The sequence below is a fragment of the Mauremys reevesii genome, linkage group 3, assembly GCF_016161935.1.
Source record: "Mauremys reevesii isolate NIE-2019 linkage group 3, ASM1616193v1, whole genome shotgun sequence".
NCBI classification, from domain to species: domain Eukaryota; kingdom Metazoa; phylum Chordata; order Testudines; family Geoemydidae; genus Mauremys; species Mauremys reevesii.
Genome location: NC_052625.1, coordinates 23078406 through 23094704, shown reverse-complemented (window position 1 = coordinate 23094704; position 16299 = coordinate 23078406). Strand labels below are relative to the sequence as shown.

At 43.8% G+C, this 16299-nt stretch overlaps 1 long non-coding RNA gene across 1 annotated transcript; it reads left to right on the top strand.

Moving 5' to 3' along the window:
• Window positions 1-932: 932 nt before the first annotated feature.
• On the top strand, window positions 933-14195 carry LOC120402237. The gene is made up of 3 exons (XR_005597075.1): window positions 933-1062; window positions 12455-12551; window positions 13489-14195. It is a non-coding gene; the product is annotated as an uncharacterized LOC120402237 (long non-coding RNA).
• The last annotated feature ends 2104 nt before the right edge of the window (window positions 14196-16299 follow it).

Below are 16299 nucleotides of genomic sequence, written 5' to 3'. Positions count from 1 at the left end.
AAATAAAAACTGACTCAAACTCAGTTTGAACCTGAACCAAACTTTTTTTGAAGGTTTCAAAAGATCATTTAATTTTTTCCCTCTAGTTTTTATTTCTGCCCAGCTGTTCGCCATTGAGTTCAGGCCAGGGCTGGAAGCAGAAGTAGTGATATGCCACGAGAAATGTAGGAGAAGCTGGAATTACAAGACAGCAGATTTGCATGAGATTTCCAGGTCTGTTTTGCAACACCAGCTTCCAAACTTTTAGTGCTTACCCGAACCAGGCTATTTGTCTTTTTCCCATCACTAATTCTCAAGTTCATCTTGTAAGCCCTAAAGGGAGGCATGATCTAGAAATCCCAGACCTTACTCACAGTTTTCCTTAGCTTATTTTCTCTATTCTGTGGCTCACTCAAAATTTAGACTTGAAACAACCCTTTCGGGGTGGTATGGAGTCCTGATCAGAATTTTGTGACATAAGCCCATCTCGAAGCTTTATTCAATCCACATACAAAATATTAATCATCCTGCATTCAGTGAAAACTCCGTTATGCAACTATGCAAGAGAACAACAAAAACTGACTCCTTAACAGAATTATTCTTCTAATAAAGATGGAGGAGAATTTTTCACACTACATTTGAGAACACTCTGTGGGAATCTCTCAAGCCATCTACCAAGCCTCTTGTTTTTTTGTCAGATTCTCTGAGGGATTGACCATTTCAGAAGCAGTATTGCTAGATGTCTGTTACTGATACCTTGAGTTTAATTCTCAATGATGTGCTCTTTCTTTCTCTTATGCTCCTTTTCTACCTGTTGTTGCTGGGGATGGGGAGACATCTTGCTCAGCCTCTGTTATAACAATACTTTTCTGTCTTCAGCAGTGACACCCTTGTAGTTGAAGTAGGAGATGCATTTATGCCCCCCAAATGGAGACATTCATCATTAGAGGCCAAGGAAAGTCACCAGGCACCTAGTCCAGTTTCATTGAAATGAAGAGTCTTTCAACGCATTTTGTTGGACATTGAATCTGGACATTGAAGTCCAAGTTGCTGTCAGAGAAGGCCTGGAGTAGGTGTGCCCAGGTGAGAGAGGAGTAGGAAGTCTCCTTTGTTAAGGTGTTCTTGACTTCTTGGTAATCCTTTTTCTCATGCTATTTAGTGGGCAGTGTTTTTAGGCAGCAACTCTTGAATGATGCTGTAGACGCTGTAGATTACAAAGGAAGAGTAAAACAAATATTTTGCTATGTTTTCCTGGTTAGATTATCTTGTTTAAAATAATACTTTCATCATCTAGTTATTTTTTTAACCAGCCTGGAAATGCCAGAGGCACAGCAAGCTTGGTAGTTCTTTTGGTAGGTGAACTGATCATGATATGAGTGGGTATTCCCAACCTCACACAACACTAATTAAGAGTAATTCTCAGTAATGGACGTTAGCTGCAGGCTAAATAAATAGTATTCCTGAATATTTTCCTTAAATTGCACAGAAATGTGTTAATTGAAAGTCTCACATCTTCTTCTAAATTGAATCCAACCCCATGTTCTTTGATTTATGTCTTTTCATGTCTGCTGTTCAAGCAATGTCTGCTAATGCCACGGTTGTTAAAGATCTGTTGGTTTTCCAGTACAGATTCTGGGTTTGGGGTGGGGCAACAGTTATTTACTAGCCCACACACATTTGCTATGAGCTGAAGTGCAGCATGTACACCCTCACTCAATAATTATATCTTTGTTTTGCAAACTATAAAAGAAACGGCTGACCCTTTTCAAGGTTATGGGCAGAGCTGTGGGTGCAAATGTATAGTGGAGCCACATGCATTTTTCCTAGGAATACCGTTTGTATCCACATTTGAAAATTTGGGGCCAGATCCTGGTCTTAACAGTCTGCCTTTTTTGTGCTGCTCTGGCACTGCAAACCCAGCAAAGAGGTGGCTTGCATTGCCAGCTGGGAGTTTCTTTAGCCTAGAGCAACCCCCTGGTCTCCTATAAGTAGCTTTGCCAGGTCTACTCCACCCTAGTATAAAGAGTGTGTCATTGGGAAGCCAGCCCGTGCACCCTAGAGCACATCTGAGGCCGCTCTAAGTTATACTTGGGTCAAGCAATCCTTGCTTTGCTCCTGGATTGGACATGGAGATGTATGAAGGAAATGTGGGCATAGAGCCACCTTTGCCTAGCCCTTCCTTAGCAGTGCTGAGTTCAGCTCAGCTGCAGAAGAATATTGTGTGCTTGACCCTTAAAGTTAAGGCTGAAAAACTCCCCTTTATTCCCGAACAGCACTGCGGGATCTATAGAACAAAAAAGAGCTCTCATATAGATGCCTGAGTACCCAAGCACAATAAGGGGGAATTAGGGATAATGTCTGAGTCTTAACTTGAAACTTCCTTTCATTAGTGAATTTCAGCCAAACCTGGATTTGTATCTCATCATTTTTGTTGTTGTTTTTTGTATGTTTTTTTTTTAAATTCGGTTTAATTATATTGAAATGATAGTGGGGGTTCAGTAACCAGTGGCTTGAAAATTAACTGTATTATGAAAGCTAAAATGTTGCTAGCAGCATCAGTTAATGACAAGGTCGCCACCACTGTCATATTCAAAAGAAATGTCACACTTGAATGAGGCTGAGATGGCTGCGTTGTCCCAGGGTTCCAGGTAGAGAAAATGAAGCAAGGGCTCCTTGGGTACTGTTTTATCCCATGTTTGACTCTAATGCATTCTTTTTTCAGCTCATTTTGGTTCTGCTGTGTTCCCACAACATATGGAGTCCCCAGATATTCTGCTGTAACATGGAAACTTTGGGGGGGCTGGGAATAACAGATCATGAATAGACTGAAAAGTCCCACTAAATGCCCCCTTGGGTAGTCAGTGAAAAGATTCCATTCTGTGTTTCTGTCTTTCACAACAATCCAATGAGCCTAGAATTATTTTCTCTAACAGACTATATTTTTTATCAGAATTCTAGCATGCCCCCAAACACCAGCTAGCAAACGAAAACAGGTGACTATCCCTCCTGCCTTGGTCCTGTCACCTGGTGTGGAAAACCTCTTCTTAATTGAATAGAGAAAGTTTACGAGACCCAGTCAGAGAAAACAAACTAACGTCCCTTTATGTTTACATAGGATGTTACTTGCTGAGACATTTTCATAGCCCAAGTTTTCTTGTCTGGTGCAGGGATTTTGGTGTAAACCAAACTAGAAGATAAATGACATTGAGCTTGATCCTGTCCCATTGAAATCAATGGCACTTTTGGCATGGACTTCAGCTGAGGCAGGATCAAGCCCATTAGGCCTGACTAACAACCTACTAACTAAAGGAGCTGATTATAGAATGTTTCTTTCCATGTGTGAATTCACTACTTTAGCTGGATAAAAAGGTTGAAATTATACAGTACTAAGGGTTGTTTAATGTGCCCTGATGACCTGACAGGTTTAGAAAAATCAGAACTTCTCCATGCCCCAGCCCAAATCTTGATGGAAAAAAAGGACCCCCAAATTTGTTTAGACTGGAGAAAGTTCGTGTTAATCGCCTCCTTTCCACAACTCCAAGAACAAATCTCTTTACCTGAAATCCTTGTGATGATTGCAATTCTGACAATTTCTGCTAAACCTGCTGGTGTCTTCCAAGCTCACAGCCTTCCCAGGATGAGGGAGAGCAATCCTGCCGTGGGCTGAGGGAATCTGCAGAGTGAGTGAAGTTTTTCTATTCTCAGGAAGGAAAGTAAGAGTCAGGGAGGATGGGTTAAGGTAGCAAGTGAAAAGATGCATGAGGATGGCAGAGCACTAGGGGAAATTTCATTAGACTTTTTTAGATATTTTCCACTGCTCTCTATTAGTTTCTACTAGCCTCCGTTATTTTAAGTAAGAGGACCAGAAACAGCAGACCAGTAGACCTATTGCTCTAGTCCAGTGGTGGATAACCTGTGGCCCGTGGGCTGCATGCGGCCCATCAGGGTAATTTGATTGCAGGCAGCGAGACATTTTGCTGACGTTGACCATCTGCAGACATGGCCCCCCACAGGACCCAGTGGCCACAGTTTGCTGTTCCCAGCCAGTGTGAGCTGCGGGAAGCGGTGGGTTGCATGGCTGCTGCTTCCTGCTCCTGCAGCTCCCATTGGGAACGGCAAACCGTGGCCACTGGGATCTGGGGGGGCGTGCGTGTCTGCAGATGGTCAACGTCAGCAAAATGTCTCATAGCCCACACTCAGATTACCCTGATGGGCCACGTGCGGCCTGTGGGCCACAGGCTGCCCACCACTGCTCTAGTCCATAACTAAGCTGTAACCTACTGGAAATTGCTCCAGTGGGGAGTGGTGACTGGGGTGAAGATTCTGCCAGGGGAGAATGCTTCTTTTAACATAAACAACATTCCTTGAAATGGGGGAGTATTTATCTTCGTTAATACTAAACTTTCCCTACATTGGTGCTGATCTAGTGAACACAGCTAGGATGATACAATAACTTTTCTTAGAATCACTTCCTGTAGCTGTACCTCCTCCTCAATGTGTATTTCTTATGCCCTTCATGCACATTTTCCTAACACTGCAGTGTTGGGGTTTGAATGAGGAGTACTCTAGGTCAGTTGTCCTGAACCTTTTCCATACCATGAACCAATTTTTCACAGTGTGACCCGCTCGGAACCCCTCTGTCATTTAGTAACAAGAAAAGGGTGACAGGAGAGCTGTGACCCAATAACATCTGTTTCCACATGATTCCACTCAGTCATGATGACCCCCAGGATGAGAACTCTTGCTGTAGGTAAAGCAGCTGTACAACTTAATGGAACAGCAATTCATTTAAATGATAATCATCATCGTAATGTATAACAATTATGTATTTGCTAGAAAAATCACATTATTGCAGGATATTTAACTCTTAATAAAACACTTTATTTAATTTACTATTTACATAAACTAACCTATTTATGTCACTATTTACTAGTGCATCATACAGGTATGAATATTTCTGTCATATGGACTAGAAAACACACATTGTTTTTATTCCAATCATAATTAGAGTCCACATGGACTCCTCCTGAGGGTCGAAATGACAGTCTGGACCTATACACTGAATGCTTCCGCCGACGTGCACAGGTAGAAATTGTGGAAAAACAACATCGCTTGCCTCATAACCTAAGTTGTGCAGAACGCAATGCCATCCACAGCCTCAGAAACCATCCTGACTTTATAATCAAAGAGGCTGATAAAGGAGGTGCTGTTGTCATCATGAACAGGTCTGACTACCAAAAGGAGGCCGCCAGACAACTCTCCAATACCAAATTCTACAGGCCACTTCCCTCAGATCCCACTGAGGCATACACTAAGAAACTGCACCATCTACTCAGGACACTCCCTACACTAACACCAGAACAAATCAACATACCCTTAGAGCCCCGACCAGGGTTATTCTATCTACTACCCAAGATCCACAAACCCGGAAATCCTGGACGCCCCATCATCTCGGGCATTGGAACTCTCACTGAAGGACTGTCTGGATATGTGGAATCTTTACTCAGACCCTATGCCACCAGCACTCCCAGCTATCTCCATGACACCACTGATTTCCTGAGGAAACTACAATGCCTTGGTGACCTTCCAGAAAACACCATCCTAGCCACCATGGATGTAGAGGCTCTCTACACAAACATCCCACACACTAATGGAATACAAGCTGTCAGGAACAGTATCCCTGATGATGCCACAGCACAACTGGTCGCTGAGCTCTGTGCCTTTATCCTCACACACAACTATTTCAAATTTGATGACAATATATATCTCCAGATCAGTAGCACCGCTATGGGCACCCGCATGGCCCCACAATATGCCAATATTTTTATGGCCGACCTGGAACAATGCTTCCTCAGCTCCCGTCCACTCACGCCCCTTCTCTACCTATGCTACACTGATGATATCTTCATCATCTGGACCCATGGGAAGGAGACTCTGGAAAAATTCCACCATGATTTCAACAGCTTCCACCCCACCATCAACCTCAGCCTGGACCAATCTACACGGGAGGTCCACTTCCTAGACACCATGGTGCAAATAAGTGATGGTCACATTAATACCACCCTATACCGAAAACCTGCCAACCGCTATGCCTACCTTCATGCTTCCAGCTTCCATCCCGGGCACACCACAAGATCCATTGTCTACAGCCAAGCACTGAGGTACAACCGCATCTGCTCTAACCCCGCAGACAGAGACCAACACCTACAAAATCTCCACCAAGCATTCTCAAAACTACAGTACCCGCATGAGGAAATAAGGAAACAGATCAACAGAGCCAGACGTGTACCCAGAAGCCTTCTACTGCAAGACAAACCCAAGAAAGAAACCAACAGGACTCCACTGGCCATCACATACAGTCCCCAGCTAAAACCCCTCCAACGCATCATCAGGGATCTACAACCCATCCTGGAGAATGATCCCACACTTTCACAGGCCTTGGGTGGCAGGCCAGTCCTCGCTGGCAGACAACCTGCCAACCTGAAGCATATTCTTACCAGTAACTGCACACCGCACCATAGTAACTCTAGCTCAGGAACCAATCCATGCAACAAACCTCGATGCCAACTCTGCCCACATATATACACCAGCGACACCATCACAGGACCTAACCAGATCAGCCACACCATCACCGGTTCATTCACCTGCATGTCCACCAATGTAATATACGCCATCATATGCCAGCAATGCCCCTCTGCTATGTACATCGGCCAAACTGGACAGTCTCTAAGGAAAAGGATAAATGGACACAAATCAGATATTAGGAATGGCAATATACAAAACCTGTAGGAGAACACTTCAACTTCCCTGGCCACACAATAGCAGATCTTAAGGTGGCCGTCCTGCAGCAAAAAAACTTCAGGACCAGACTTCAAAGAGAAACTGCTGAGCTTCAGTTCATCTGCAAATTTGACACCATCAGCTCAGGATTAAACAAAGACTGTGAATGGCTTGCCAACTACAGAACCAGTTTCTCCTCCCTTGGTTTTCACACCTCAACTGCTAGAACAGGGCCTCATCCTCCCTGATTGAACTAACCTCGTTATCTCTAGCTTGCTTCTTGCTTGCATATATATACCTGCCCCTGGAAATTTCCACTACTTGCATCCGACGAAATGGGTATTCACCCACGAAAGCTCATGCTGCAAAACGTCTGTTAGTCTATAAGGTGCCACAGGATTCTTTGCTGCTTATAATTAGAACAGAGAACAGTAAAGGACCAGTATTTACTTCAGGCTTTGCAGATCTAGCACTTACACAGCGCAACAATTGTTTTCCTCAGACAAATACATTTAAAATCTTTGCTATCTTTTCTGTAGCTACCAATTTACTATACTAGTTTTTTAAAGAGCTATAGCACCTGATTTATCTAGATTTCTACTAGGCTTTTGCAAGAAGAAGCTATTGCTATAAGCTAAGAAGCATTAGAAGCTGCCCCTTGTAGGATAACAAAAGTGCACCTTCAAGTAACCAATTTGGAAGATTTGGACTCATGCATTGTCTAAACCCTCCAGTGCACATAAAACAATATTTTTTTTCATTTTCAGTTACTATTCAGACAGGTATTTGGTTGTGGTTCTAGGGCTTATATAAAAAGCATCGTATACAGTGCACTTGCTTTATATGAAGATGGACAGTAACTGAGTGAGACAAATCCAAACGTGTGTGTGTGTGTGTGTGTGTGTGTGTGTGTGTGTGTGTGTGTGTGTTTCTATTTTTTCACTGGGGTGGGAGGTGGGGGTTAAAATTTGGTCAAGTCACAACATGAAATGTGATAGGTGAACTTGAGTTAAACTATAAATAGGACTTTTGTATCTGGCAAATGCCAAATACCCCAGAGAGTCCTGTTTGCTTTACATCAGCTCTCTTTGCTTATCAGTGGAAAGGGGTAACTAGAAATCAGGATAAGAACCTCTTTCTCTCCCACCTTTTTAATGGACAGTCTCTCCATAATTAACCCTAAGATTTAGTCACGGGTATTTTTGGTAAAAATCATGGACAGGTCATGGGCAATAAATAAAAATTCACTGCTTATGACCTGCCCATGACTTTTACCAAAAATACCCATGACTAAATTTCTACTTCTGGGGTCCCTCTTCTCTGGGGGCTCTGCTTCAGTGCTGGGGGTTCACTGCCCTCCAGCCGCTGCTCCCAGGGACCACTTTCTGGATGGCCTCCGGGCACCCCTGGGGCCGATGCTCCAGCCGCCCTGGGACTTCTGCTGCTTGGGTGGTCCCCATGCTCCCCTCAGGACTGCTGTTTGGGTGCTCCACAGAGCCAGCTGCACTGGCTGTTGCTTGCATGGTCCCTGGAGCCAGCTGCCTGGGGCCACCCGAGTAATGGCTGGTGTGGCAGGCTGCTGCTTGGGTGGTCCCCGGGGCCACTACTTGGTGAGCAGTGGCCCCGCCTGAGCAGTGGCTGGTGCAGGTGGCTCTGGGGCGGTCCCCAGGACCGCTGCTCTGGAACTCCCCAGGGCCACCCCCAGGACTGCTGCTCAGGTGGTCCACACCGCACCGGCTGCTGCTCAGGCCATCCCCAGAGCCAGCTAGCCAGGGTCTCCTGAGCTGCAACTGGTGTAGCTGGCCTTGGGGACCACCAGAGAGGTTGGTCCCAGGTCGCTCCAGCAGCAGACAGAAGTCAGCTGCACCCGCTGCTGCGGAAGTCACAGAGGTTGCGAGAAGGAACCTGGGAGGCAGTGACCATGAGATGGTCGAGTTCAGGATCCTGCTACAAGGAAGAAAGGAGAGCAGTAGAACAGAGACCCTGGACTTCAGAAAAGCAGACTTTGACTCCCTCAGGGAACTGATGGGCAAGGTCCCCTGGGAGAATAACATGATGGGGAAAGGAGTCGAGGAAAGCTGGCTGTATTTTAACAAGGTAACAATTGGAGATATACCAATCTCCTAGAGCTGGAAGGGACCTTAAAAGGTCATTGAGTCCAGCCCCCTGCCTTTACTAGCAGGACCAATTGTTGCCCCAGATCCCTACCTAAGTGGCCCCCTCAAGGATTGAACTCATAACGCTGGGTTTAGCAGGCCAATACTCAAACCACTGAGCTATCCCTCCCCCCCGATAAGGATTTTAAAGAAATCTTATTGAGGTTGCAGGAACAAACCATCCCGATGTGTAGGAAGAAAAGTAAATAAGGCAGGCGACCAGCTTGGCTTAACAGTGAAATCCTTGCTCGTCTTAAACACAAAAAAACAGCTTACAAGAAGTGGAAGATTGGACAAATAACCAGGGAGGAGTATAAAAGTATTGCTCAGGCATACAGGAGTGAAATTAGGAAGGCCAAATCACACTTGGAGTTGCAGCTAGCCAGAGATGTTAGGAGTAACAAGAAGGGTTTCTTCAGGTATGTTAGCAACAAGAAGAAAGTCAAGGAAAGTGTGGGGCCCTTGCTGAATGAGGGAGGGAACCTAGTGACAGAAGATGTGGAGAAAGCTAGTGTACTCAATGCTTTTTTTGCCTCTGTCTTCACAGACAAGGTCAGCTCCCAGACAGCTGCACTCTGCAGCACGGTATGGGGAGGAGGTGACCAGCTCTCTGTGGAGAAAGAAGTAGTTCGGGACTATTTAGAAAAGCTGGAAGAGCACAAGTCCATGGGGCCGGATGCGCTGCATCCGAGGGTGCTAAAGGAGTTGGCCGATGAGATTGCAGAGCCATTGGCCATTATCTTTGAAAAATCATGGTGATCGGGGGAGGTCCCGGATGACTGGAAAAAAGCTAATGTAGTGCCCATCTTTAAAAAAGGGAAGAAGGAAGATCCAGAGAACTACAGGCCAGTCAGTCTCACCACAGTCCCTGGAAAAATCATGGAACAGGTCCTCAAGGAATCAATTCTGAACCACTTAAAGGAGGGGAAAGTGATCAGGAACAGTCAGCATGGATTCACCAAGGGCAAGTCATGCCTGACTAACGTAATTGCCTTCTATGATGAGAGAACCGGCTCTGTGGATGAGGGGAAAGCAGTGAATGTGCTATTTCTGGACTTTAGCAAAGCTTTTGATACAGTCTCCCACAGTATTCTTGCCAGCAAGCTAAAGAAGTCTGGGCTGGATGAATGGACGGTAAGGTGGATAGAAAACTGGCTAGATGGTCGGGCTCAATGGGTAGTGATCAATGGTTCCATGTCTAGTTGGCAGCCGGTATCAAATGGAGTGCCCCAAGGGTCGGTGCTGGGGCCGGTTTTATTCAATATCTTCATTAACGATCTGGAGGATGGTGTGGACTGCACCCTTAGCAAGTTTGCAGATGACACTAAACTGGGAGGAGTGGTTGATACGCTGGAGGGTAGGGATAGGATACAGAGGGACGTAGACAAATTAGAGGATTGGGCCAAAAGAAATATGATGAGGTTCAACAAGGACAAGTGCAGAGTCCTGCATTTAGGATGGAAGAATGCCATGCACTGCTATAGACTAGGGACCGAATGGCTGGGCAGCAGTTCTGCAGAAAGGGACCTAGGGGTTAGAGTGGACGAAAAGCTGAATATGAGTTAACAGTGTGCCCTTGTTGCCAAGAAGGCTAATGGCATTTTGGGTTGTATAAGTAGGGGCATTTCCAGCAGATGGAGGGATGTGATCATTCCCCTCTATTCAGCACTGGTGAGGCCTCATTTGGAGTACTGTGTCCAGTTTTGGGCCCCACACTCCAAGAAGGATGTGGATAAATTGGAGAGAGTCCAGCGGAGGGCAACAAAATGATGAGGGGGCTGGAGCACATGACTTTCGAGGAGAGGCTGAGGGAACTGAGATTGTTTAGCCTGCAGAAGAGAAGAATGAGGTGGGATTTGATAGCTGCTTTCAACTACCTGAAAGGGGGTTCCAAAGAGGATGGATCTAGACTGTTCTCAGTGGTAGAAGATGACAGAACAAGGAGTAATGGTCTCAAGTCGCAGAGGGGGAGGTTTAGGTTGGACATTAGGAAAAACTTTTTCACTAGTAGGGTGGTGAAGCACTGGAATGAGTTACCTAGGGAGGTGGTGGAATCTCCTTCCTTAGAGGTTTTTAAGGTCAGGCTTGACAAAGCCCTGGCTGGGATGATTTAGTTGGGTTTGATCCTGCTTTGAGCAGGGGGTTGGACTAGATGACCTCCTGAGGTCCCTTCCAACCCTGAGATTCTATGATTCTAAGTTACACAGTCTGTGACTTCTGCGACCTCCGTGAAAGAATTGCAGCCTTAGCCATGTGTGCTTAAGTGTTTTCACAGCACCTATCACCATGGGCCCACCCTCCTGACTCAGGAGTCTCAGCTGTTCCTCCAATATAAATATATAATTAATGAATGATTTGGGCTTGATCAAACTCTGCTCGAAGGTTTGGGCTTCCAGTATATTAGTGCTGCATTTCTTGTGCTCCTGAGATTCCCCTTGAACTAAATGGGAAACGTGGATGAACTAGATCAGAGCCCTAGGCTGCAGATACCACAGCCATATAGAACCTCCACTGAGTTCTCTACGTTCCACAAACACTAAATTCATTGCTACTTTTTTTAAAAAGTGAGGTACTTCAGCTTCTTTTCAAAATAGAAACAATAGGCCACAGTGTAGCAACTTCTAAGACTTTTATCTTTCTACAGACTCAACCACAGTATTGATTCTTTATTGACCTAAACTGTCCTAAGCATGGCTGTGGTTTTTTCTCATATAGTCTATGGGAGAGTTAAAGCAGCTACTACTTTAATATTGATTTTTGTGAAAAAGGTGCAGGAAAGGGGGCAATTTGTGTCTGCAGTTGCTCTTCACTATAAAAGATACCATTGTTAGGAGCTTATAGCATTATATCAAGGGTCTTAATCTGTAGCAATCTTTTTTTACAACTTAGAAATAGGCTTGGGCAAATGTGTTATTGGTGTTAATGATATTTTGAAGTGAGGAAAATTTGTCAGCCTTTCTAAGTGAAATGCTCAACTTAACCATTTGAGAGCTTGACAGGTTTGCTACATCTGTTTGCAGAAATTATGTCCTTTGTTCCTTCAGAAAAGAACGTCCATTTGAATAAACAGCAATGAGAATATGTGAATAAATCTTTAACAAATTGAAATTATTACCATGGTCCTAAATAAGCAAGAAGTTGTGACAAGAAGGGCATTATCATCTAATTAGACTTACTTTAAGAAAAAGAGGGGCAAGGGCCAACCTCTGAGCCGTCTAAAATATAGCAATGGAATGATAGCCAGGACAAGGAAGGATCCATGAGACAACAATACAGTACATTTAAAATAGCAACTGGATCCCTGGTTCACTTATATGTGCTATTTTAATTGTAATATGGAAGCTACCAGGGAAGTATAATGAGCGTGCTGGAGTTTTTCCTCAGAACGGACTTAACTAAATAGAGAAGATAATTCTGTGCCAGCTATTTTACAGCATTCCTGAAGATTATTTTAATTATCAGTCAATATTAATATTGTATATTACCTACCTGTTGGAAAAGTGGTCAGTATAAAGGTCTATATTTTTGTTTCCAAACAGGTGTCAAGATATAACTGATATGAAAATTCTTCTTCTTCCTGTGGCCACCTCGTTTGCTAAAACACTTAAGAAATCTGATAAAACACCTGTTGTTCAGGTTAGTGGTGTGTAGCTCATGTGTTTTGCTCTTAGTATGATCAATTGTGTTGAATTATAAACAGCTGTACCACCATTTCTGGAGGGTGGTAAAGCACTGGAATAGGTTACCTCGGGAGGTGGTGGAATCTCCTTCCTAAGAGGTTTTTAAGGTCAGGCTTGACAAAGCCCTGGCTGGGATGATTTAGTTGGGGATTGGTCCTGCTTTGAGCAGGGGGTTGGACTAGATGACCTCCTGAGGTCCCTTCCAACCCTGATATTCTATGATTCCATGATTCTTTGATTACATGCAAATCAGCGTAAAACAACGTACCCTAAATATGGTAATGTGGGGGTGCTCTGCAGAGAAGGGGGAATCACATATATACATGCCATTGCTAGTGAATAAAGGATTTTTTTGTATTTGATATCTACTATTTTTTTTTCCTCTACCTGGTGCTGGTAAATAGAACAGATCACTGTCCATTGATGTTCATAATCTACTTTAATGTTTTAAGTAGTTTGGGAAACAAGTTTGACTGGTTTAAAACCTCTATAGCTGTGTTTATTTCACAGAAGAAAAGTCTTTGGATCATAATTATCTGACAGATTTGACAAAGTAGCAGAAATCTTGCTCTGTGTGGATGAACTATTATATTTGGAAATACAATCTCCACAATTCAAGTAGTGAGTGTGAATATGTGTGTGTGTGTGTGAGAGAGAGAGATTCAAGGAGTGTGTGAATGTATACATATATGTATGTGTTGTGTATAGATGATATTATAGACAAAAACTATGTTTAAAGAACATTATTAAGGATGCAAATTCAAGCATTCAAAGATAGGAAATGCCACAGTTAAGGTTGCCTGCCCAACCTTAATGCCATCCACTTAGGCATGTACATTATGATACAGTTTTTAATTACTGGTACATGATCACATATAATTATTTTTCCACAGGACCTCTGCCTCATTCAGTGCACCAGATGGACCTGCTCACAGGATGAATCAGGAATGTGTGGTGAAGGAAGCTATTGTCTGTAGGACTCCTGCCTCATAATTATTTTGTGTGTGGTTTCCTAGGGTTTTTAAAAAACAAACTGAAAAACAAAACAAAACAGTAATTTCATCATGCGGTAATACACTGACACCAACTGTTTCATCAGCAGGGTTGGAACCTTTAGATTCACTGCGCAGACCTCTGCAACTTCAGCTTATAGAGTAACTGACAGCAATAGTAGTTTGTTATCCTCTATGTAGACTGGTATAGTGGGGGAAGAGAACCACACTTTGCAAGTGGGTTTCACAGATATTTTCTGGCAGCAGTGGAGTGGTGAGACTCAGGAATCTTGGGTTGCACTCCAGGCTCTGGAAGGGCACAGCTAGTGGGCACAGCTAGATCCTTTCTGCCCAGCCCCTCCAACCTGTCTCAGTCTTGTCTGTTCCCCAAACCTGGCTCCTTGTTCCAGTCCTGTTCTCTTTGCCCACCCAGTCCCAGTTTCCATTACTCAGGCTTCTCATCCCAGTCTCCTTGCCCAGCCAATCCAGTCTATTCCTCCAGGCTAACTGTCCTAATCTCCCCCAACTCTGCCACTCATAGTTTCTGCCCTCACCTCCTCCCCCACACCTACCTACCCACCTATTGCCAGTTTTAGTTCCTTGTTCGACCAGCCCCAGTTCTTTCCTCCTGGTTCCTCATTTGATCTGTCTCAGAATGGTGTGGGGTAAGGTGAGTTGGTAGAATATTTTATTGGAATGGGTTTGGGAAACCACAATACTCAGCAGTGGCAAACTGTGTGTGTGTATCTGTGTATGTTTTTCCCATTCTCTTCATTCTCAAATATGGGTGAGCTTTTTTTGATCACGTTAAGGCAAGAATCACAGATGGAAAATTTCATCTCAGAAGATGAATGTTTGGTAAAATTATAAACAAAAAGTTCCCTTGAAATGGAGACTTTCAGGCAACCTTAACTCCAGCTATTAGGCAACCTTGCATGCAGCATGTAAAAGTGGTGCTTTCTAGTGGCCCTTTATGTTTGTTTTCTCATTTTGTTCATAATTCTGTATAAACAAAAAACTTGTCAGCACTTGCAAGTGTTATAATTTCAGGCCTTTATCACTTACCCAACATGCAGGATGAGGATACAGAAAATCAAATGAAGATCACTCAAGTTAAAAATGTGAAAAGACCACAAGAAGCAAGAGCATTTTAGGACATAGGCCAGGAAATGATCTGAAAAACAAGGAGAATGTTCAGAGCACAAAAATATTCCCCCTCAACATGCACATATAGATAAAAATGGACACAGAGAGAAGGATTTATTTACAGAGCCCTGCACAGATACAAAATTTATATCTGCAGATGTGGATATCCGCGGGTATAAATCAGTATCCACAGAGCTGCAGGGCTCTATTGGGAACTGCAGAGGTGAAAACAGCAGCCTGTGGGGCTGCCACTCCCAGGAGCCAGCATCTCTTGCCAGCAGCTCCACCAGTGTGGCTGTACTGCCCCCAGCCCCCCACCAGGCTCACTGACAGCTATCCCTCATTGCCTTAGTGCAGTGGATAGGGCTGGGAGCAGGGCTGGAGCGGTACAGCCATGCTGGAGGAGCTGCTGGCGTGGGGCACTGGCTCCTGGAGCGGTCGCCCAACAGGCTGCTGCTTTTGCTGCTGTGGTTCCCGGAGGAGCCCTGCAGCTCCATAGATACAGATTTATATCCATGGATATCCACATCCACAGATATATACATTTTGTATCCATGCAGGGCTCTATTATTTTTTATACCACAGAACTTGAAAGTAACATTTATGCGGATTCTATTCTGTTCAGCATTGTTGGTATACATTCATTATTGTTAATGCTGCTACATGAATCAATTTAAAAACCAAACCGCTCTGCATGCCAGTCAGGACCATTTTCTCACTGTAGGTGAATTAATTTGCAAGACTGGCGCATAGAGTAATTGGTTTCAGTATCTGTTATGCATATTTTGTATTTAGGTAAAATACATTATAGACTGAGGTTTTTTAAGCGGTTAAAGGGATTTAGGCACATATTCTCTATTCATTTTAATATAAGATGTTTCTAAATTGCTGTGAGAACCTCAAGGTTTGTGAGGGTTCTGGAGTCTGTTAACGCCATCTTGCAGGTGAACAATATATTTCATAAATGTTATTCCAGCTTCTAATGGCTGAGTTAATCCTGTAGTTGCCAAGTATTTTGTCCTAAAATTATTTCTTTTCTTGACAAATGAGTAGTGTTGTTAGTGAATGAGGTGGTTGAGGAAGGTACCAAATAGCCAGCCCTGAAAATGGAAGCCAGCCATTTATCCACAGAGGAGATAAAAGCTCAGGTTGCAGTAATTCAATAATCTCCATTCTGCTACCTACAAACTAGATGTTGCTCATGCATTAGTACTAGTCAGAAAATGGGCTTTTTCCTGTGGAAATTTTTAACAAAAATGAAAAAAAAATCCAAATTTTCCATAGAAAAGTGTCACTTTTTGGTGAAAAATCAAAATATTTCAAAAACAGAAATATTTCAATTCAGGAATGCTGCTATGGTGCCTTATGGGAGTTGTAATCATGTGCCTCATGCTTCCATTCTCCTCCATAGGCCAGGCTCTGTGGTCAGACTCCAACTCCCATGATACACCATGGTTTCTCCTGCTGGTGAGCAGAGGCAGTTGCATCATAAGAGTCCCTGGCCTTGGTGCATCAGGAATGTTGCAGTTTAGCTGGGTAACCTGGCCCATAAAGGAGAATGGGGAC